Source organism: Polypterus senegalus, chromosome 11 (genome assembly GCF_016835505.1).
Source record: "Polypterus senegalus isolate Bchr_013 chromosome 11, ASM1683550v1, whole genome shotgun sequence".
NCBI lineage: Eukaryota > Metazoa > Chordata > Cladistia > Polypteriformes > Polypteridae > Polypterus > Polypterus senegalus.
The window spans coordinates 11,729,534-11,754,403 of NC_053164.1; the positions used below are offsets into that span (position 1 = coordinate 11,729,534).

Here is a 24,870-nt window from a genome sequence, read left to right on the forward strand (position 1 = left end):
GGGTGTGGGTGTGTGCGCCCTGTGGTGGGCTGGCACCCTGCCCAGGGTTTGTTTCCTGCCTTGTGCCCTGTGTTGGCTGGGATTGGCTCTAGCAGACCCCCGTGACCCTGTAGTTAGGATATAGCTGGTTGGATAGTGGATGGATGGAAAAGACTTTGCACCTTTTACACCATGCAGTTGCTCAGTTTGATTTGTCCGCATCAGACCAGCTCATCCAGTTACATTACCGACAGTGTTGGGTTGAGAAGCTCCCAGAAGTAAGGTGGGAACATAGAGCAGGACCCGCACTATCACAATATTACACCGTGTCATTATTTATTTAACAAAATCTAAGCCAAATTGAAGAGGCAGCATATGAAAAATGAAGTCCACCCTTACTGCTTCCTGAGGAATTAAGAGGGCAAAGTGCCGCTAATCAAATGCACTTCATTTATTGATCATCAACTAGTGTGACCACCTCTATAAAAGTAGCCATTTTGGAAGTTTGCTGGTCTGGAGCATTCAGGTGTGCGCATTAACACAATGCTAATTAGGAAAGACATCAGCAAGACATCTCTCGGAAGCAATTGTTGCAGCTCATCAGTTTAGGAGGGTTATAAGGCCTTTAATAAAACAATTTGAAGTCCATCATTCTACCCTGAGAAAGATTAGCCACAAGTGTTAAACGTTCAATCTACCCAGGAATGGACGTCCCAGCAAATTCACCCCCGTGGATGGTTTACAAAGCCTTAAATAATCTCGCTCCATCTTATATATCGGAGTTCTGACACATTGTAACCTTAGATCCTCAATTGAGTGTCTGCTTAGAATTCCAAGAGCAAACTTAAAAGAAGTGGTGAGGCAGGCGGCCTTCTGCTGTTATGCACCTAAAATCTGGAATAGCCTGCCAATAGGAATTCACCAGGCTGATACAGTAGAGCACTTTAAAACACTGCTGAAGACACATTACTTTAACATGGCCTTTTTATAACTTCACTTTAATTTAACCCTGATACTCAGTATGTTCAATTCATTATCATAACTATTCATGGTGGCTCTAGAATCCATACTGACCCCTACTCTCTCTTCGGTTTCTTTTCCTGGTTTTCTGTAGTGGCGACTTGCGCCTTTACCACCTAATCAAAGCAGCATAATGTTCCTACATTGATGGATTAAACCAGAAGTCTACCTGACCACCATCATCAAGTCCTTCCATGAGAACTCTAAATACAAAGAGGACTGTTTCATTTATGTTAGGTAAAATGCACAGAGGAGGCCGGGTGGTCTCGTGGCCTCAGATCCCCTGCAGATTTTATTTTTTCTCTCCAGCCGCCTGGAGTTTTTTTTTTTTGTTTGTTTTTTTTGTCCTCCCTGGCCATCGGACCTTACTCTTATTCTGTTAGTGTTGTCTTATTTTAATTCTTACTTTGCCTTTCATTTCTCTTGTCTTCATCATGTAAAGCGCTTTGAGCTACATTATTTGTAAGAAAATGTGCTATAGAAATAAATGTTGTTGTTGTTGAAAATGTAGAGTTTAGAAAATGCAGACGCTCTGATTGTTCTGGGATTATAATCTGGACATTACCTGATTGGATCCTGCCAAGTGTTATAGGGAAAATGTTCCCAAGATTGATGAGGGAGCACTTCTTATGAAAAACAAAAAAATATATAAAACAACTGTCACAGAGAAATTTGCCCAACAAGAGAGTCTTCAAACACTTAAAAAGTCAGCAGCCATAGCACATGCACCTCACAGGAGGTCATCCACCCTAAGCTAAGGATGTTTGGGCCCAGCCAGTAAATGGATGGGAGACCAACCAGGAAAAGCTTGGGTTGCTGCTGAAAGAGATGTTGGTAAGGCCAGCAGGGGGCGCTTACCCCATTGTCTGAATGTGGATCCCAATGCCATACAGCAGTGATGGAGACACTGTGATGTAAAAATGGTGCTGTCCTTCAGATGAATCGCAAAACCAAGTTCCTGGCTCTTTGTGGTCATTAAAGATCCCTGACTATCCTTCGTAAAGAGTAGGGTGTGTCCTGTTGCCCAGTGACCTAGCCATTCTGGCTCCCTAATCATCCAACAGTCTTTCATCACTTCACAGTTAATGTGTGATAAGCATACTGGTGCAAAAATGGTTGATGTCACATTATCTAGGTGGGTGCTATGCGTTAGTGGTGATTGAAGTGGCTCCCCACTCATTTAAGTGCTTTGAATAGTAAGAAAAGTGATACATAAATGTAAAGAACTAATATTATTATTATTATTACTTTGAGGAGGTAGGCAGTTGAGATGGAGGTGGGGAGCTCGTTTCATCAGCTAGAAGATACAAATTGTAAGACGAAGTCACTACTGCCCATTCAGCGAGAGTTTTTAGTGGCACACCAAGTCTGTTGGGGCAGCAGACATCCAGCTGCACATTTATATTTCAAACTAAGAGACCGAACTCCAGCTTGTACCAGGATCTGCGTGCAATTCATATGATAACAAAGGTGCCAATCAGAGTTGAACTGAAGCCTTTGCAGAGAGGCCTTCTAACTTCGCCATCCTTGTAGAGACCTCTTCAGCCTGAAGGCACTCGAGCAAGAACAAGGAGCTGTAAATCAATGAACGACAACTCTGACGGACAGAAGGACTAGCCTATGAGGATATACTGATTGTGTAACTGGAAGAGACTTTAATCTAATTAGAAGATATTATACATTCCCTTAAAAACTCCTGCACCATCCAGAAGATTCTCTGAGGGAAACTCTGAGGAAACGTTTTTCAGCAGCTCAAGTGTTGCCCGATCTTGATGATGATAAGAACAGTGATGACGAAGTGAATGAGGCAGGGAAACTGAAACGGACAGTGAAATCAAAAGTGATTCTGATGAATCTGAAAGTGACGCTCGTATCAATCGCATATGTGCAGTGTGCTGTTCAAATGCTGATCAGTTTGTACGGAAAATCCGTAAGGATTCACGCTACTGTTGTCCCGAATGTGATGTTGGATCATGGATTTTACTGTGCTTCGAGATATACCACACAAATAACACATTTTGACAGCATATATGGTATAAGTATTATTTTTATTACTACAGTTGTACCTTGGTATACATCCGTTTGGAATAAGTCCAACTTGGTATACATCCTGTTTGGACGCGAAAAATTTTGCTTGGTATACGCCCTTTATTTGGAATACGACTCGCGTGCTGTAACACGGCGCGCTACTCTTGTTTACCTCTCTCAAGACAAAGCCACGATTGTCCACGAGCGTCAGTACGCCAGTTACTAGCATTCAGTGAACAACCCGCGCTATAACTCTTATCTGAATTTTCACGTGATTTTGTGTTTTTTTTTCGCGTAAATTTGAATTGATTGTTAAAAAGTATGAAGGTGGCATACATATCTGGGACTTGGCTGCTGCATACCATATGCCGGTATCTATGAATGTGAAAAACAAAAACGTTATTATAAAGTAAAGTGAGGTTAAATTTTCATTTATTTCATCTAATTACTTTTGTATTTATGTATTTTAGTATTAACCAGTGTTTCAATTATTTTATACAACCCCATCAATGTATAATATGCCAATAACAACAGGATTTTTTTTTCATGGGAACGGATTAATCATTTCCCCTTTATTTCTTATGCGAAAAAATTCATTTGGTATACGTCCTGTTTGGTATAAGCCCAAGGATCTGGAACGGATTAAGGATGTACACCAAGGTACCAGTGTACTTTTATTCATTCTCACTATTACTTATATCATTATTATACTTTCTACACTTCTGACTTTGTACTTTTAGTGTTTTGCACGTTTTACAGTAGAAAGATGAGATTTAATAAATTATTTTTCAAGCCTGAAAATTTCGAGAAAAAATATAACACTAAGGAGGCTACAGTCACACGTGATTGCATTCGATTTGTTTCCTCCCTCAAACTGCTCAGTCACCTTCGTTTTCATGTTGAGATCAATTGCCTTTTTTCCTGTTAATTGTAAAACAAATATAACTGAACACAGTCGAAACCGCCGCAGGTAATAAACTAAGATCGAGATGAATGAGTCACGGTGTATGGCGAAAAGCTCTTGTTTGCCTGTGAGACGTGTTAGCGGTCATAAATCGAATGGTCATAAGTTGATGGCTACCTGTAACAGCAACATTTTGGAAAAATATTAATAAATAAAAAATCAAGAATCACTGAGATTGATAAAGGATCATCCCAAAAAATACTTGTAACTTCAATCAGGTGTAACTAATCACTTTCTCCATTGCACACCAAACTCATTGGCTTCCATCCACGATCAGTTGTAATTATTATGATTCATTCCACTACTCCTGGATCATTCCAGTACTTGGAAGTGCAACAGGAAGCAAACAATCAACTATGGGTGACAAGACACTGTCAGAAGGTCTCAGGGACAGGCACTGGTCAGGAGATGGATACAAAAAGATTTCAAAGGGTTTATCAATCCATAGCAGCAGAGAAAAGTCAAGAATCAAGAAGTGGAAAGTGTTTGGAACTACCAGGACCATCCCCGGATCAGGCCGTACCTCCAAACTGGGTGGAAGAGCGAGAAGGAAACTGGTGAAAGGGGCTACCAAGAGGCCTATAGCAACTTTGATGGAGTCACAGGACTTTATGACTGAGAGTGATCATGTTGTACATGCAGCAACAAAATATCAAAAGTGCTCCACAAATGAGGCTTGCATTGAAGGGTTGCAAGAAAAAAGTCACTCCATAAGTAAAGCCATATCAAGTCTTGTTTGAGCTTTGACAAAACATATTTTGAAGATTCTGTAGCCATGTGGAAAAAGCTGTCATGGTCCAATGAGCCCAAATTCAAGATATGTGGCTTAAATGGTACAACTCGCAGAAAGCCTATACAGCTTACCACTCAAAACACACCAGACCTAAAGTAAAGCATGGAGGTGGTAGCATCCTGTCACTGGGGGTGTTTCCCTGCAGCAGGGACTGGGGCAACTGTCAAGGAAGAAGGAAGAATGGATGGAGCACAAATATCATGAAATTCTTCAAGAAAACCGTCAAGAAAAAAGTTGAAGATGGGAAGAAGGTTCACCTTCCAGCATGACAATGACTTGAAACACACAGAAAAGTTGACCACACAGTGGCTGAAGGAGCAGAAAGTAAATGTCCCTGTGTGACGGAGTCAGAGCCCAGACTTACACCCCATTAAAAATCTGTGGAATGATTTGACGATTGCAGTCCACCAACGGTCACCATCCAATCTGATTGAGCTTGAAGAGTTCTGTTTTACACTGTCGAGATGCGATAAAGCTAGTAGAGAAGAATCCCGACAGACTCATAGCTGGAATCAAAGCAAAAGGGGGTTCCACAAAGTACTGACACACACACATAATCCTTTATCAATTCAAACATTATCAGCTCTTTATTTATTACTAGCTGTGTAAGCCTGTCCTGTAAAAAGCCCGGGGTCCTAGAAACTATTGAAATCGTCAGAAAAAAAACCTGAAATGTAGAGATGTCAGATAATTGAAAGGAACTACTCTGGGTGTCTCTCTCCTCTCCTAGGAGGATTCGTTTTGCCGATGTGCTTGCTTGCATTGTGTATTAGTGGCGGGAGGAAAAGTAAAGGGGATACCGTCTTGCCGATGTGTTCGCCTCTGTCAGGGAAGCCAGGGGCAATGACCCGGCCGGGACGCCTTGAGGGACCGGAAGAGGGTCTACGCCCGCCCTGGATCACGTGGGGGCTGCCATCCTGGTTGCTTTGGGGGCCACGGGTAGAGGGCTTGGAAGCCCAACCCTGTAGGGACCCGTGGTCACCGCCAGGGGGCGCCCCAATGCCTTGGGGACCCTGGACCTCAGCACTTCCGCCACACCAGGAAGTGCTGGGGAAGAAGAGAAGGGACACCCGGAGAGCTTCCGGGAGAACAGCCAGCATTTCCGCCACACTGGGGCGTGTCCAGAGAGGAATGCCGGGAAACACCTGGAGCTCATCCGGGATGAGATAAAAGGGGCCGTCTCCCTTCATTCGAGGCTGGAGTCGGGTAGAAGCAGGACAAAGCAGGAGAGAGAGTGAGTGGAGGCGGCCCGAAGAGGAAGGCATTGTGAGGCCAGGACTGTGTTTGGGGGTTTGTGTGCACTGAATTACTGTAAATATTGTTGTAAATAAACATGTGGTGGTGGAAAACAACATGTCTGCCAGTATGTGTCCGGGCCGCGTCCACACCTCACTTCTGTAGATAGATAGATAGATAGATAGATAGATAGATAGATAGATAGATAGATAGAATAAAAGGGACTATATAATAGATAGATAGATAGATAGATAGATAGATAGATAGATAGATAGATAGATAGATAGATAGATAGATAGATAGATAGATAGATAGAGTGAAAGGCACTATATAATAGATAGATAGATAGATAGATAGATAGATAGATAGATAGATAGATAGATAGATAGAATAAAAGGGACTATATAATAGATAGATAGATAGATAGATAGATAGAGTGAAAGGCACTATATAATAGATAGATAGATAGATAGATAGATAGATAGATAGATAGATAGATAGATAGATAGATAGATACTTTATTAATCCCAAGGTATTAGTGGCTAAGCAAGTTTTCTGTTACCTCAGAGGTGGAGCCCTTACCCCGACTCCACTTCTCACTTCCGGGCTGGACAGACAGACAAACACACACACTTCCACATGTAGACATTTTTCCAAACTGTTGCTATTATACCATTGACTTAGATGTTATAGGTTGCATCTAGTAAATAAAGCTGAAAAAATATTTCTGTGTGTGTGTTTTCATTTTAAACTGAAAAACAACAACATGTGAATATTCATGTAGCCTCTATATGGACCCCCGTAGGTGTCACACAAAAAAAAAAAAATATCCTTTCAATGAATTATTAACTCGTTCGATCAAATTACGTAACTAATTCAAATACATTAGTTTTATATTTGTCCCTTATTCTTATTTCAGTAGTGCAAAGCCCCGTTCCATATTAATTTGTTTGAACAGATTATTATTATGTTCCCCACCCTTGCAGTCCGTTTCTTATTATGGAGCTCCATGCAGTTTTCCTGACTTTCAGTTCAGTAAACCATAAATGATCTGTAATAATAATAATAATAATTCATTACATTTATATAAGATATGTGTTAACATCAGTGAACCAGAAGAGAAACTCATTGAAAGACCACTGCGGTTGAAACTTTTCTTTTGAGGAGTCCTGTGATGAGTTTCAAACTCAGGAGAAGCAACGAGAACGGATTCATGGAATTTTCTCTGAGAACATGATATTCTGGAGTTAATGGTGGAAACGATGGTAGAAGAAGAGGTAAGTTTGAAATCTAGACAATAATGGCACTAAACAGCATAGAACAGACTGAAACTACTGGCTGGCTCAACTCTTCTGGGTCGGGTTCAAAAACTGTATACCAGGAAAAATAAATTGCTAGTGAAATAAAAAAAAAATCAAAAATAATCCTTTTGAATGAATTACATAATTTGCTAGAATGAGTTAATAATTTATTTAAATGGGTTAGTAATTTGTTCAAATGGGTTAATAATTTGTTAGAACGAGTTAACTGGTGAATAACTCATTTAAATGGGTGAACAAATCGTTTAAATGGGCAAATAACATGTTCAAATGGCTGAATAACTCATTGAAATGACCGAATAACTCACACAAACAGCCAAATAACTCATTCAAATGGCTGAATAACTCATTCAAACAGCTAATTAATTTGTTCAAATAGGTAAATATTTTTTTTTTGACTTGACACCTACAAGGCACCCTGGGTAAATATGCAAATATCAAAAACCACCGTACGTAAACCTGTCCTGTCTCTATTTGTTTGTTTCTTGTGTGAACAGGACTAAATAAAGAACCTTCGACCTTGGTTTACAGAAAAGGGAGATTAAGGGGTGACATGACTAAGTGGGTTTAATTGATGATGGGAATTAGTACAGTGGATCGCTGCTAGTTTACAAAGGAGTTCTTCAACAAGATAACTCAATAAGAGCAAATTTCATATAAAAGGTTTAGGTTAACCAAATATTGCATACAAGTGTTAGGTACAAAACGTAGATTTCTATCAAATTTCAGGCTATTTCCACTAACCAGAAGTGGTACTTTACCTTTTATTCCTAAAGCTGCAGAGTCCGATTTATTCATACATATACAGTATATATTATATACAGTATATAGATTATATATATTGTGCCTCCTCCAGACTGCGAGGGGGCATCCACCCTGGTTATCTTGGGGGCCTCGGGTAAAGGGCTTGGAAGCCCAGCCCTGTAGGGACCCGTGGCCACCGCCAGGCGGCGCCTCGGTGCCTGAATATCCCTGGAGCCCAGCACTTCCGCCACACCAGGAAGTGCTGGGGGGAAGACAACAGGGGACACCCGGACGGCTTCCAGGTGCGCAGCCGGCACTTCTGCCACACTAGGGCGTGGCTACAGAGGAGTGCCGGGAAGCAGCTGGAGCCCATCCAGGTTCCTATTTAAGGGGCCGCATCCCTTCAGTCGATAGCGGAAGTCGGATGGAAGTGGACAGAGCTGGAGAGAAGACTGGAGGCGGCCAGGAGAGAGAGGCACGAAGGACTGTGAGGCCTGGACTTTGGGGGATCGAAGCTGGAGGCACTGGGGTTTGTGTGCACTGAATATAACTGTAAATAAACGTGTGTTGGGTGAAATAAGATGTCCGCCTGTCTGTGTCCGGGTTCAAGTTCACAATATACATATATATATATATCTATACACACATACATATATATATATATATATATATATACATATATACATATATATATATATATATACATATATACATATATATATATATATATATACATATATACATATATATATATATATATATATATATATATATATATATATATATATATATATATATATATATATATATATATATATATATATATATATATAAACTGCTCAAAAAAATTAAAGGAACACATCAGATCTCAATAGGAAAAAGAAATCCTCCTGGATATCTATACGGATATAGACTGGGTAATGTGTTAGGAACGAAAGGATGCCACATCGTTTGATGGAAATGAAAATGATCAACCTACAGAGCCCTGAATTCAAAGGCGCCCCAAAAATCAGAGTGAAAAATTATGTGGCAGGCTAGTCCATTTTGCCAAAATTGAATTGCAGCAACTCAAAATTGTACGCAGCACTTTGTATGGCCCCTGTGTTCTTGTATACATGCCTGACAACATCGGTGCATGCTTCTAATGAGATGACAGATGGTGTTGTGGGGGATCTTCTCCCAGATCAGACCAGTGCATCACTGAGCTCCTGGACAGTCTGAGGTGCAACCTGGTGGCATTGGATGGACCAAAACATAATGTCCCAGAGGTGTTCTATTGGATTTAGGTCAGGAAAGTGTGGTGGCCAGTCAATGGTATCAATTCCTTCATCCTCCAGGAACTGCCTGCATACTCTCACCACATGAGGCCAGGAATTGTCATGCACCAGGAGCCACTGTACCAGCATATGGTCTGACAATGGGTCCAAGGATTTCATCCTGATACCTAATGGCAGCCAAGGTGCCTTTGTCAAGCCTGTAGCGGTCTGTGTGACCCTCCATGGATATGCCTCCCCAGACCATCATTAACCCACCACCAAACTGCTCATGCTGAATGATGTTACAGGCAGCATAATGTTCTCCATGGCTTCTCCAGACCCTTTCACTTCTGTCACGTGCTCAGGGTGAACCTGCTCTCATCTGTAAAAAGCACAGGGCACCAGTGGTGCATCTGCCAATTCTGGTATTCTATGGCGTATGCCAATCGAGCTGCATGCTGCTGGGCAGTGAGCTCAGGGCCCATTAGAGGACATGGGGCCCTTGGGTCACACTTATGAAGTCTTTCTGGTTGTTTGGTCAGAGACATTCACACCAGTGGCCTGCTGGAGGTCATTTTGTAGGGCTCTGGCAGTGCTCATCCTGTTCCTCCTTGCCCAAAGGAGCAGATACTGGTCCTGCTGATGGGTTATGGACCTTCTATGGCCCTCTCCAGCTCTCCTAGAGTAACTGCTTGTCTCCTAGAATCTCCTCCATGCCCTTGAGACTGTGCAGGGAGACACAGCAAACCTTCTGGCAATGACACATATTGAAGTGCCATCCTGGAGAAGTTGGACTACCTGTGCAACCTCTGTAGGGTCCAGGTATCGCCTCATGCTACCAGTAGTGACACTGACTGTAGCCAAATGCAAAACTAGTGAAGAAACAGTCAGAAAAGATGAGGAGGGGAAAATGTCAGTGGCCTCCACCTGTTAAACCATTCCTGCTTTGGGGGTCATCTCATTGTTGCCCCTCTAGTGCATCTGTTATTAATTTCATTAACACCACAGCAGCTGAAACTGATTAACAACCCCCTCTGCTACTTAACTGACCAGATTAATATCCCATAAGTTTCATTGACTTTATGCTATACTCTGATTAAAAAGTGGTCCTTTAATTCTTTTGAGCAGTATATATATATATATATATATATATATATATATATATATATATATATATATATATATACATATACATATACATATACATATACATATACACATATATATATATATATACATACACATATATATACATTAATATATACATATAGATATATACATATATACATATATACATATACATATATATACATATATACATATACATATATATACATATATACATATATACATATACATATATATACATATATACATATACATATATATATATATATAAACACACTTACCTATATAGACAGTGAGTCTGGGTGTCATCCTTGATAGTACTCTATCTTTTGAGTCTCACATTAATAGCGTCACCCGGTGCTTTAAGTTCTGTTTATGATATGCTTTTTAAATTATTGTTTGTTTGATATCCTTGAATGCTTAGAAAGGCGCCATTGTATAAATAAAATGTATTATTATTATTATTATTATTATTATTATTATTATTATTATTATATTATATACTGCTCAAAAAAATAAAAGAACCCTTATAATTGAGAGTGTAGCATCAAGTCAATGACATTTTAGGGCTATTGATCTGCTCAGTTCAGAGGGGCTTGTTCGTCAGTTTCAGCTGCTTTGGTGCACTAGAGGGGCAACAATGAGACGACCCCCAAAACAGGAATGGCTGGGTTAACAGGTGGAGGGAGGCCACTGACATTTTTCCTTTCTCATCTGTTTTGTCACTTGTTTTGCATTTGGCTACGGTCAGTGTCACTACTGGTACCATGAGGCCATACCTGGACCTACAGAAGTGGCACAGGTAGTCCAACCTCTCCAGGATGGCAGGCACATAAATACGTGTCATTGCCAGAAGGTTTTCTGTGTCTGCCAGCACAGTATCAAGGGCATGGAGGACATTCCAGGAGACAGACAGTTACTCCAGGAGAGCTGGACAGGGCTCCTCGTAGAAGGTCCTTAACCCATCAGCATGGCCCACCAGTATCTGCTCCTTTGGGCAAAGAAGAACAGGATGAGCACTGGCAGAGCCTACAAAATGACCTCCAGCATGCAGGTGTGATGTGAATGTCTTTGACCAAACAATCAGAAACAGACTTCATGAGGGTGGCCTGAGGGCCCGACAAAGTCCTCTAGTGGGCATCATAGAGCTCGATTGGCATTTGCCATAGAATACCAGAATTGGCAGGTCCACCACTGGCGGGCACCCTGTGCTTTTCACAGATGAAAGCAGGTTCACCTTGAGACTTGGGTCTGGAGAAGTCGTGGAGAACGTTATGCTGCCTGTAACATCGTTCAGCATGACCAGTTTGGTGGTGGGTCAGTGATTGTCTGGGGAGGCATATCCATGGAGGGGCGCACAATCCTCTACAGGTTAAACAACGGCACCTTGACTGCCATTAGGTATCGGGATGAAATCCTTGCACCAACTGTCAGATCCTATGTGGCTCCTGGGTTCCTCCTGGTGCACGACAATGCCCGGCCTCATGTGGTGATGAAGGAATTGATACAATTGACTGACCCCCCATGCTTACCTGACCTCAATCAAATAGGACACCTCTGGGTGGGACATTATGTTTCAGTCCATCCAACAGCTCAGACTGTCCAGGAGCTCAGTGATGCCCTGGTCCAGATCTGGGAGGAGATCCCCCAGGACACAATCCGTTGTCTCATTAGGACGTTGTCATACATAGCCTTGGGCATACAAACTACTGAGTACCATTTGGAGTTGCTGCAATGAAATTTCGCAAAATGGACTCGCCTGACAGCCACATCATTGTTTCCCCTTTGATTTTCGGGGTGTCTTTGAATTCCGCCCTCTGTCGGTTGATCATTTTCATTTCCATCAAACGATGTGCCATCCTTTCATTCCAAACACATTACCAGTCCATAGCTGAAGAGATGGCCAGCAGGATTTTTTTTCCTATTGAGATCTGAAGTGTTTTCAAAGTGTTCCTTTAACTTTTTTGAGCAGTTTATAAAATAAATGGCCAATGGGGTCATCATTAAAATATATTACTGCACGAGAATGAAAAGAAGGTGAAGAAGCAAACCCCCATTCAAACTCCCCTGAACACAACAAACACGTTCAGGTCATCACACTCGACAGACACCCTGGGCTCAGAAAATCCACAGGGTGAGTTACACAACTTGATAAACATTAGGAAATGTGCCGCATGGCTGACAGGGGCGAGGCTCAGGGGCAGGAATGTTCCATGAGGCTCTCCTAGGAAGGCAGCCCAAGATGAGAAGAGTATCTTCAGGACTTTGATTCCTGTCTGCTGGCATGTGGACCGGGCTTATCGTCATGTCAGATGGCTCTCTGACAGTTTCCATGAAATCCACAACCTGGATGTGGTACACAAAAAAAGAAAGAAAAAAAAAAAAACGGGACTTGTCTCTTTAAGAGTGCGGAGGTCAAATCCCAACTCTGTTGAAAGTGCTGCATCATGAGGGGGAGGCGGCTGTCCGCCATTAAAGGATTACCGTCTAGCATGTAGCCAGGCAGGAGCTGAAGTGATCTCCCGCATGTTGCGTCTCCACTGCCAAGTTAACTCTGTCATTGCCATGGCACCGAGGTTACAAAATGGGAGGCCTCAACCTTCACTGTCCACCTTGTTTCTCTTTTGCTCTTCACTTTCTATGAGCTTTCCCTAACAGCCATCTTTTTCAACATTTTAGTCAAATCAAGAGTGGTGCCAGTTAGTGTTAGGGGGTGGCAGGGCAAATTATACCCCAAAACTACAAGGTATCTAATTATTAGAACTCGGATGCTTCCACCTTACCCCTCCTAACAATTCCAAACAATTGACCATGCCACCCCAAATTTGTCAGGTATGGGGAACCCGATAATATTTTTCACTAATTTACCCCCAGAGTAGTGGTTGCGCTATAACTTCAAGACATCAATGTAACCACTCTTAATTTTTACTAGTAAAATACATAATATAAAAATAAAACCAAAAATTAAAACATTCAAAATCCGCTCATATCCCAATCAATATCTTAGGGCAGAAAGGTCAGAATCGCTTAACATCATTGGGTGTCGTGTCAACTGCTTTCTCAAAAGAAGTGCGTTGTCTTAAATGATCACTCGTCCAAACACCACACACGCACTCGCCGTCCACAAATCTGCAGCGCGGTGTCTTCACGCACGGCACCTACAAGAAAACACACACTGGGCAGCACTCCACATGTAGCATCCCACTGTTATACTTCAATCTATTACACCACAAAAACAACGGGGCTACTCACACTGTCTGGGCCGTGGATTCCCACCAGGCACCCAGACCTCGTGCCTTGTGGTGTTAAGCCACTCGGGACACTATTCCTCCGTCAACTGGAGCAGCTGCGATACACGGCTCACTGCAGACACACACCCCTCCCCTTATTCCTCTGTGTCCCTCCACGATGCACCTCCGAAATGGAGAGGGGGAATCCTGTAGCCACCAGCCAAATGATAATCACCCGTGCTCCCATCAGTCCTTTCGATGCTTTTCCACTTTCTCCATTCATGCAACGTGTGTCTCTTCACGCCTTAAGTCCACAGCTGCATCACTTAAAAAAGTACAGCCTCGTCCCCAATCCATACTGTACATCTTTGACCAAAAGTCAACATCATTTATGTGAATCCAACAGTCAATCATCACTTACAAATGTCCAGATGTAGAAAATTAGTGTGAAAGCAAACAATAACACTGCCATAAAATTACAATAATCAAAATATATACAAATACTCCACTCTATACAATACACATCTCTCTATTATAAAAAGGAATACCTGAGACGAGACATTCTCGGAGATAATTTCAAGTCCTACAACAGATAATTTCAAATCCCGCGAGAGACAATTTCAAGTCCCTCCAGAGATAATTTCAAGTCCCTCCAGAGATAATTTCAAGTCCCTCGAGAGATAATTTCAAATCCCGCGAGAGACAATTTCAAGTCCCGCGAGAGACAATTTCAAGTCCCGCGAGAGATAATTTCAAGTCCCGCGAGAGATAATTTCAAGTCCCGCGAGAGAAGACTTTGTGCCAAGAGATTAAGCCACGCACATGGTCCAATCACTTCTCATTCGTGTGAATGCTATTGTCAGACACGGTTCCTGTGCTCTCAGCTCTTATAAATGTATACGTTTTCAGAGTAGAAGACAAAGTTGAAAGTCGTAAAGAGGTTCAAAAACGTCGGCGCGATACACATGCAGAGCATGTTTAGAGATTATGAAAGTACAAAAATTCGAAAGTCTCAAAAAACATAGCAAAGATCGCTTTAGCGCTAACAAATAGAAATTATTACTCTGTGAAATAATGGAACAGAGAAAAGAGATCAAATATATGGGCATAGGTAATATAACAGAAGTATGTAGATATTGTTCGGCTATAAACTTTAAATCGGAGACTTGTACATTATCTAATTTGTGTTGCCATCAGGGAAAAGTAGTGTTTTTTCCCCAATGAAGAGGCGTATCAACAAGAATTAAAAGATTAAACGAGATTAAACGAGATAAAAGATCCACAAACACTACTGGTAAAATATTCAAATCTACAATAATCTATTCACATTCGCAACATTCAATGCTCAAAACGTAGATTTACACGATTCAGAACCATATACTATGAGAATCTGTGGTCCCACAACAATTAAAGCTACGACAAGTTCAATTTCGAAGAAACCACAATTCAGTCAGGTTTATGCTTATGATCACGGGGAAGTGATGAAACATAGAATTAAAAAAGTTAAACGATCAGACGTATTAGAAATTCTACAGCCAATAATGGATACAAGTCCATACGTCCAAAAGTATCATACTTCACACAAAGTTTATCTGGAAAACACGGACAAAGAAGTTTTCTTGGATTTCTAGATGAATCCGAAAGGTCACTCTCGCATATATAATAAAGCAACATGTGACGAATTGTCTTCGATAATAGTTTCAAAAGACGGAGATATCAAAGACAGAGTTGATATTTGTGTTTATCCAAAAGTACAGCTCGATTCGTTGCAAGCAGCAGATCTAGGAAATCCAGATGCTCACCTCCAGGTTCAGGAACAGTTTCTACCCAATCAGACTCATGAACAATCAGTAACCTTGTGTCACCTCCACTGCTACCTGCACATATACTTTGTGGTCTATGGCCGGCTAGTCATCCTGGCCAATACCCCCAGGCTGCCAGGTGGAGCTCTCCCTGCAGCATGGAGGTGCCCCGAATACCAGCAGGGAATCATGGACCATGGAGTTTTCCTTTACAGCTCTGCTGGATACCACAGTGGCCAACAGAGGATGCTGCAGGGAGGCCCAGAGAGTCGTTTGTGCCCTATCACCCGGAAGTACGTCTTAGTCACAGCGACAGGGGAGATGACGTACTTCTGGGATGAAGAAGTGGACTTTTTATCTGACCCGGGTCATGGACTATAAAGGACTCTGAGAAACACCAGAGCGCTGAGCTGAGCTGGGTGGAAGGGTGGCAACGCATCTGGGAGTGGAGGATTGTATTGATTTGTGATTATTGGTATTTGTAATTGTATTGTGGAGAGGAGGGTGCTTGGTGCACATTATTTTGTTAATAAAACAAATATTTGGACTTTTACCTGGTGCTTGACGTATTGTCCGAGGGTTCAAGGAAGTGATAGCGCCCCCTCTATCTGTCACAACTTCTGCCTCTGTTTCTATTTATTCCTAAGATTCTGGTTTTATTTGTTGGCTTATTATATTCATTTATTTATTGTGTGTTCTTTTTTCTTGTTGTCTATGTTCACTGTCTGCAGGGGCACATGCAAGCAAGCATTTCATTGTACATGGTAGTTGTACTTGTACACGTGACAATAAAGAATTGAAATGACTGGCGCGTAGGGGCGGAGCCAAAGAGTATTCAAATCCAACAATGCCAATTCCACCCTCTAACATCAGTAAATGTTACAAGCGCTCGGGCAAGTTGTTACCAATGGCCAGACAGTTCTTCATTGTGGTGCTACCATGTGTGACATCTTTGTTGTGTACTGGAAGCGTCATTACCCCAGTAAAGAACATTAAAGTGACACTTATTAGCAACATCAGTTATTATATATCGCGCCTTTCCCAATGTCCCAAAGTCTGAATGCACATCCATTTGTAAGTTTTAATGTGAAGAGGGCAATCATAACATGCCAGTCTCAAATCCAATTAATCAGATTATGAGGTGCAAGAGAGCCAGAGCCCATCTCAGCAGTGCTGGGCACAAGGTAGGTGGACAGGCCACCAGTTCACCAGAGGGGGCAGAAACACAGACAGACAGACAGACACACACACACACAGGGGGATATTTACAGTCGGAAATGATCCCCAACCTGCACATCATTGGGAGATGAAAACCTGAGGACTTGCAGGAAGCCATGCAGACAAGTGAGGAACGAGTGAACTCCACACAGACAACGACTGAGCATCTGAAGATTTGTGAGGCCACTGGACTAGAAATACCAAATAAGACCAGCTTATAAAACATTCAAAGTCAAAGAGAGAAGTTTTAGCAAATTCTTCAAGAAGCTCCAAAGTGAAACTCGATTTTCATTGGGACTTTTCAATATCTCGATTACAAAGATGAGACAGTAGTGAGAAGTCAAGTAAAATGACACCTCTAAGAGTTTTATGGCCAGATATGAGGATTGTTTGTTTCTCTCGGACTGACACAGACCACCTGACTACTGACCCACATTGTACTGAAAAACTCATCAGAAACTTCCAAAGACTTTGTTGGACAGTTAGTTATTTTATCCAAAGATCTTGACCATACATTGTTCTCCTCTCTTGCTAAATGAATCTTAGCCTGAAGAGAGAGGTCTATTCATTTTTTTTTTACATTTAAGATGTCTCACTTAAAGGTTTCCCAATGTTGTTATTTGTCCTAGTGTGTACAAACACAGGGAACTCCAGTTTCTGTATTACATTTCTGCGTGGAAAATGGGGCCGGAGTTGCCTCGAAAGCTTGTGTATTGTAATCTTTATAGTTAGCCAATTAAAGGTGTCATTTTACTTGACTTCTCATTACATCCATAATGGCTACCAGAGAACAACACCCTTGTACTACAAAGATATGAGGAACTCAATATTAAAAGAATGAATGAACAAACAAACAATAGAAAGAACAAATGAACAATAGATCAATCGATTGATAAAACATTATTTGTGCCAAGGGGGAAATCTGCTATAATAATACACATATATGTATTAGAACATTTGAAAAATGTCTGACAAGAACAAGTCACCCAGCTCAACAAAGCTTGCCAAATCAATCCGCTTAACACATTCAAAAAAACATCGACATAAAGTCCTCCTACCCACCACACTACTTGGTCACTTATCGTATATGTCTGTGGTTCTCTGTTGTGAAAAAAAAAACCTTTCTAACGTTTGTGTGAAATTTACCCTTCACGAGTTTCCAACTGTGTCTCTGTGTTCTTGATGAACTCATTTTAAAATAACAGTCTTGATCCACTGGACTGGTTCCCTTCATCATTTTAAACACTTTACTCAGTGTTCCTACTCATCTCCTTAAGGCTCAGCTCTTTTAATCTTTCCTCATACCTCATCCCCTGTAGCCCGGAATCAGCCTTGTCGCTCTTCTCTGGACCTTCTCTTGAGCTGTTACAGCCTTTTTGTAGCCTGGAGACCAAAACTGCACCCAGTACTCCAGATGAGGCCTCACCAGTGTGTTATAAAGCTTGAGTAGAACCTCCTGTGACTTGTACTCCACACATCAAGGCGCTATATAACCTGACATTCTGTTAGCCTTCTTAATGGCTTCTAAACACCGTCTGGCAGTTAATCGTGTCAAGTCCACTATTGCTCCTCAATCCGTCTCATAAGGTGGACTTTTGAATATCAGACCTCCCTTTATGTAACCAAACCTAACATTTTTATTCCTATATGAAAATGAATGTTTGTAAATGTAAAGAATTACATCTGCCACAAATCTGCCCAAGACTGTATGCTCTCCAAGTCTCTCTGTGATGATTTAACAGATCTGTGCATATCTGCCAGTCCACCTATCTTGGTATCATCTGCAGACTTAACCAGCTGGTTATTTATATTCCTATCCAAATAATTTATATATATTAATAATAGCAGTGGCCCCACTACGACTCCTAAATCCTTCTCATAAGGTTTTCTTTCAATTCTTTCAGGGAAGCAGAAGAACATCTTATCAAAAAGGCTCCGAGTAAATGTGGTTATCCCAGCTGGACTTTTGTCAAAGCAGTGAAGACACCTAAGGAATGCTCTAATAATAATAATAATAATAATAATAATAATAATAATAATAATAATAATAATACATTTTATTTATACTGCACTTTATATAAACAATATCAAAGTGCTACAGAGTAAAATAAAGTAATAAAACAAAAAGACCTAAAAAAAAACTTCAATAATAAGAAATTATTATTATCTCATTTAAAAACATCAATCGACTGTGGGGCTCTCAGGTAATCCGGGAGGGCGCTCCACAGTCTCGGCGCCACCGAAGAAAAGGCCCCGTCACCCATGCTGCTGAGCTTAGTTCTGGGAACTTGAAGAGTGTTAATGTGTACAGAGCGGAGGGTACGTGAAGAAGTATGACGGGTAAGGAGTTCCTGTAAATAATGGGGGGCATGCCCATAAATACACTGATGAGTAAGGAGGGAAACCTTATACTCTATTCTAAGTGAAACAGGGAGCCAATGAAGGGTTTTCAAAATTGGAGTGATGTGGTCATGCTTTCGCACCCTCATCAGAATTCTGGCAGCACAGTTCTGAATATACTGGAGTCTCTGGATACTCTTACCAGGAATCCCGATAAAAAGCGCATTACAATAGTCCAACCTGGAGGAGACAAAGGCATGAACAAGTCTCTCTGCATCCGCCAGGGTAAGTATAGGGCGGAGTTTAGCAATGTTCTTGAGATGATAAAAAGAAGATTTACAAAGATATTTAATATGGGTGTCAAAAGTGAGTTGAGAATCCATTTTAACACCCAAATTACTGACAGATATAGAAAGAGGAATGTTTTGACCAGAGAATGTAATACCAGTAATGATAGAAGAATGAAGATGATGTGGTGTGCCAACTATGATTGCTTCTGTTTTGGATCTATTCAACTGAAGAAAGTTAAGCCTCATCCATGCCTCTATCTCCTCCAAACAGGTAGTCAAAGTAGATGTTGGCAGAGGAGCATTAACGGAGGTGGGAGTAGTCTTGAGGTAAAGCTGAGTGTCATCAGCATAACAATGGAAGGATAAACCATGCCTGCCAATGACAGTTCCAAGGGGAAGCATATAGATGTTGAAGGGAATAGGGCCCAAAACAGAGCCCTGTGGAGCACCACAGGTAACATTGTGGGTATAAGATTTTGCGCTACCCAAGGCAACATACTCAGTTCTACCAGTCAGGTATGATGTAAACCAGTTAAGAACATTTCCAGAAAGTCCAATAGTGTATTGCAGGCGATGAAGAAGAATGTTATGGTCTATCCTGTCAAAAGCAGTTGTCAGTTCAAGAAGGATAAGTAGAGAAGGAGAACCAGTATCTGCTGTCATTAGAAGGTCATTAGTAACCCTGACCAGGGTTGTTTCAGTACTATAGCCAGGGCGAAAACCAGACTGAAACTTCTCAAACAAGTTATTCAGTTTGAGGTGATCATGAAGTTGAGCCGCAACTAGTTTCTCCAGAACTTTAGAAAGAAATGGAAGATTGGAGATGGGCCTATAGTTAGAGAGAACTTCAGGATCAAGGGTGGATTTTTTTCAATAGAGGTCTGATGACAGCAGTTTTTAATACAGAAGGAATATGACGAGTCAGAAGAGAATGATTTATAATCCTAGTGGTAAGTGGAGATACAGCAGAGATGTTGGCCTTCAGCAGAGCAGAAGGGAAAGGGTCCAGGGAACTAGTAGACAATTTCATTTTCCTGATAACGGCCTCCACCTCTTCCCACGTGGTAACAGAGAAAGAGCAAAGGGGCTGGACAATCTCAGACAATGAATCGACAGTTGGAAACGGCAGGGTGTCCGTGGTAGAGAGATGCAAGCGGATGTTATCAACCTTTTGTTTGAAAAAATTGATATGCATGTTGCACCTCTCATCGGTAATCTCAGAGTAAACAAATGAAGGAGGTTTTAGAAGGTGATTTATAGTTGAGAAAAGTTTTTTGGGATTCCTGGCACTATTACTAATGATAGTGGAATAGAGCCTGGACCGTGCAACCTTCAAAGCTTCTGCATACGCCCTCTTATGTTCCCTATAAGCCTGTTTATGAACAGTCAATCCAGAAGCCTTAAGTCGCCGTTAAGTTTGCTCTAAGCAATCCAGGAGAGAAGAAGGACAACCGCTGCCTAAGCGAAAACCTTTGGTGTTCCCTTATGCGTCAGTAGTATCGGAACAGCTGAGACGCATTTTTTCAAAACACCTGGGGCCTCATGCATAACGGCGTGCACTATAACATGATGTAAGCACAAAAGCCGAAATGTGCTCACACACAAAAAATTCCAGATGCAGGAATCTGTGCATTTTCTACGTTCTTCCCCTTCATAAATCCTGGTCAGCGTGAAAAGTAACGCTCGTGCACACGCCTGCTGTCCCGCCCCAACTCCTCCCAAAATTACACCTCTTTGAATATGCAAATCAATATAAACAGCCCTTAAGCTCAGCATTCTGCGAAAAGACAATGGGAAAAGCACAGGGGAAAATAGAAGAATTTCAGCGAATACCAAGTGGAGGCAAAGAAAAAATAGTGGTATAAACAAAAAAAGGAAGTTGATCGAGTGACAGAGTGTCGGAGAAACTCAAAAGCTCAAGTTTACAAAGTTGCACAGTGCCAAAAATAAAAAAGAAGTTGTCACATATCAATTTCGCTGTGAAAAGGGGAGTCGTAGCCCACCATCTGATTGTCATATGAAAGCTTATTAGGGCTGTGATATATGGCTGACCAATCATCCTGGCCAATACCCCCAGGCCGCCAGATGGAGCCCTCTCTGCAGCATGGAGGTGCCCCGAATGCCAGCAGGGAATTATGAACAACGGAGTTTTTATCCACAGCCCTGCTGGATACCACGGGGGCTGCTAGAAGACGCTGCAGGGAGGAACAATGATTGTTTTCCCAACAACCCGGAAGTGCGTCCGAGTCACATGGACAGAAGAAATGACGCGCTTCCGGGTTGAAGAAAAGGAGTTTTTTTTATCTGACCCGGAAGTGTTACCAGTCACATGGACAAAGAGAGAAACACTTCTGGATCAAGGACTATAAAAAGGACTGTTACAGATCCCAGGGTTGAGCTGAGTCAGGAGGAAGGGTGGCAACACGTCTGGGAGTAGGAGGATTGATTATTGAATTGTGGATTATTATTGTTTATGAGTATAGTGGAGTGGAGGGTGCTTTGTGCACTTGATTATTGTAATAAAACCAATTATTGGACTTTTACCTGGTGTCTGGCGTCTGGTCTGAGGGTTCAAGGGGACTACAGCGCCCCCTATCTGTCACAGGGTACAGAGGAAAAAATAAGGGTACACAGTGGGGAAAAAAAGCATGAAAGGTCAACTTTAATCTCGAAATTTCCACTTTAATCACGTAGTTTATTTTGTCATTAAAGTAGATCATCATAAACTTCATCTTAAAATCGTTTAATTAACCATTTTCTCAAATCACGTCGTAATTAAAGTAAAACGTTAAATGCTTTGCTTTGTATTTGATCTTCTATGTGCTCGCTTTGTGTATGTGAATCACTACATGCTTCTTAAACTGGCTTTCTCTTCCTCCAACTGGACACAGAATCCATTACATTCGTGATATTACAGCTCTCTGAATAATTAAAATACTGAGATGTATACTTGACACCATTTTCATGATGATAGGAGTTAAAGCACGTTATTAAACATGGGAACACGGTGGTGCAGTGATTGTTCATGTCTTACGGAAGATGCTTGCTGCGCCGTGCGTGACCTTCGATTAAATGCTTTATTGCAGCAGTCCTGTCTCTTTCAAATGTACTAACCTCCAATTCCTGTCCTTACTTTTCTTTCTCCAAATACCCAATCGCCACACAATCAGCTCTTTAATAGACATTAAGCCATCTGTAAGCTTAGAACGCCGATTCTTCAAAACTTCTAAGGCACATTGAAATATCTTTGTAGTACAAGTTTAATTATTCTATCCATCTATTCTTCCAGTGTCACGCCAGTACCAGCAAGAATACAGCGCGAGGCAGGAACAATCCGTGAACGCAGCGACACCGTGTCCTCACATGTTTAATTATTAACAATATAGATTATTTAAATGAAGTTGAAGTTTTATCTGTATAATTTAATAAACATATTTTGCTGCATTTCATCTTAAAAATGATATCATCATCATATGTGAATATGCGCTTTATAAAGTGGCTCAGGTTGTGTGATATTATAACTGTAGTGCAAGTTTACAGTGAGGTGATTGTACTTATAAGTCCAAACAGTAATACAAGGAGCACTTGATGGACTGATTGAGTGCATTTATAGTTTTTGGGATGAAACTGTTTCTGAACCGCGAGGTCCGTACAGTAAAGGCTCTGAAGTGTTTGTTGTGTGAGAGCAGTTTAAACAGACAGCATGGCTGAGGCAGCGTGTGCTTGATGCTGTATACTGATAATTCTCTTTCTGATCAGCTCTGTAGAGCTGTGATTCACACTCAGATACAGGGATATAAATACTCCGAGTGGTGCAGTGAGATTAATATGGAAAAAGATGATCCGCTGTGGCAACTCTGAAAGAAGAAAAAGAAGAAGGTGCAGTGAGAGTAACAACACTAAAGCAGTTATGGTATTTAGAATAGTTTGACCATTCTGTGGACCATTATATTGTTACAGGTTAACTATAATCAGATGCATTAAACTAATGAACAATATGCGGTTAATTTCAGTGTATTTGATAAAGCCGCGTCAGGGTTGTGGATCTGAAAAAGTAAGGATAACCACAAAGAAACAGTAGCACTGCTTTGACGCTGGGTGCCACCAGTCTGCAAAACCGAGCGGAGAACTTGCGTACGACGGGGTATGAGCTACCGTGGAAAAGTGCGTGGCTTCATGCCAAGTTTGGGTAACATTTCTGTGTGTACGCACCGTTTATGCATGAGGCCCCAGGTCTCTGTGGCTTTCAAACCCCAAAACACGATACGGCAAAAATTGGTCCACCCCAAGGATCGGGTGCCCTGGCACAGACAGAGTAATATAGTTTACGCAGTTAAGAGCCAAGAGGATTGCCGTGAATTATACAGTCGGGAAAACCAAACAACCACTGGTGAAGTGGATGGCACAACACAGAAGAGCTACCTCGTCAGGCCAGGACTCTGCAGGACATTGGTCACTCTTTGTACGGACCTCGCGGTTCAGAAACAGTTTCATCCCAAAAACTATAAATGCACTCAATCAGTCCATCAAGTGCTCCTTGTATTACTGTTTGGACTTATAAGTACAATCACCTCACTGTAAACTTGCACTACAGTTATAATATCGCACAACCTGAGCCACTTTATAAAGCGCATATTTACATATGATGATGATATCATTTTTAAGATGAAATGCAGCAAAATATGTTTATTAAATTATACAGATAAAACTTCAACTTCATTCTCAGTGATGATGTGCACATCGTGGACAGGGAGGAACGCTGTTTTCAGCGAGGAGTCAAGGAGGCCATTTATGTGAAAAAGGAACAACCATCTCTGAACCGAGGATGGGGCCTAAGGGTATATCTTTCACCATTTTACATTGGTCATTATGAAAAGGAAATGTTTATAAGGTTGGAGAATCTTGCAGTCAACTGAGACTGATGAAGTCACTTAGATGAGTGATGAAACGTATCTCCCTGGAAAAAAAAAAACTATGTCCAGATAAACTGAATCAACTTTCTAGAATTTCTGTACCTGGATTATTGAGCATGCATCGAGACACAGTCTATAGATAGATAGATGTCAGAACCTTGCGATCCTCTGATCTTCAGTTACTCCATATCCCCAGAATAAAGCTTAAAACCAGAGGAGGCAGAGCATTTTCGGTAATAGCCCCCAGTTTGTGGAACAGCCTCCCCTTGCAGTTGAGAGCGGCCCAGAATCTTACTCATTTTAAAACCCTGCTTAAGACATATCTGTTTTCATGTGCATTTAATTCCTCTTGATTTTATGTAGTTGGTTTCATCTTATTTATTATTATTAATATTATTATTATTATTATTATTACTTATTTTGTTTTGATTTTATTGATCGGTATAGTATAGTAGTGTGCAATGTATATTGAGTATATATGCGCTGTGTAGTACCTGCTAACCTTTTTGTCTTTTAGTTGTACAGCACTTTGGTCAATGAAAGTTGTTTAAAGGTGCTTAATAAATAAAATAAATAAATATTTAACTGAAGAAGAACAACTCCAAAGTTA

The 24,870-nt window shown here is 41.2% G+C and overlaps 1 protein-coding gene across 1 annotated transcript in view; it reads right to left on the reverse strand.

Annotated features, from left to right (window-relative positions):
* egln2 (egl-9 family hypoxia-inducible factor 2) overlaps positions 1 to 24,870 on the reverse strand; it is a 122,860-nt gene that overhangs the window by 69,016 nt on the left and 28,974 nt on the right. The gene's annotated exons all lie outside the window — the stretch shown is intronic.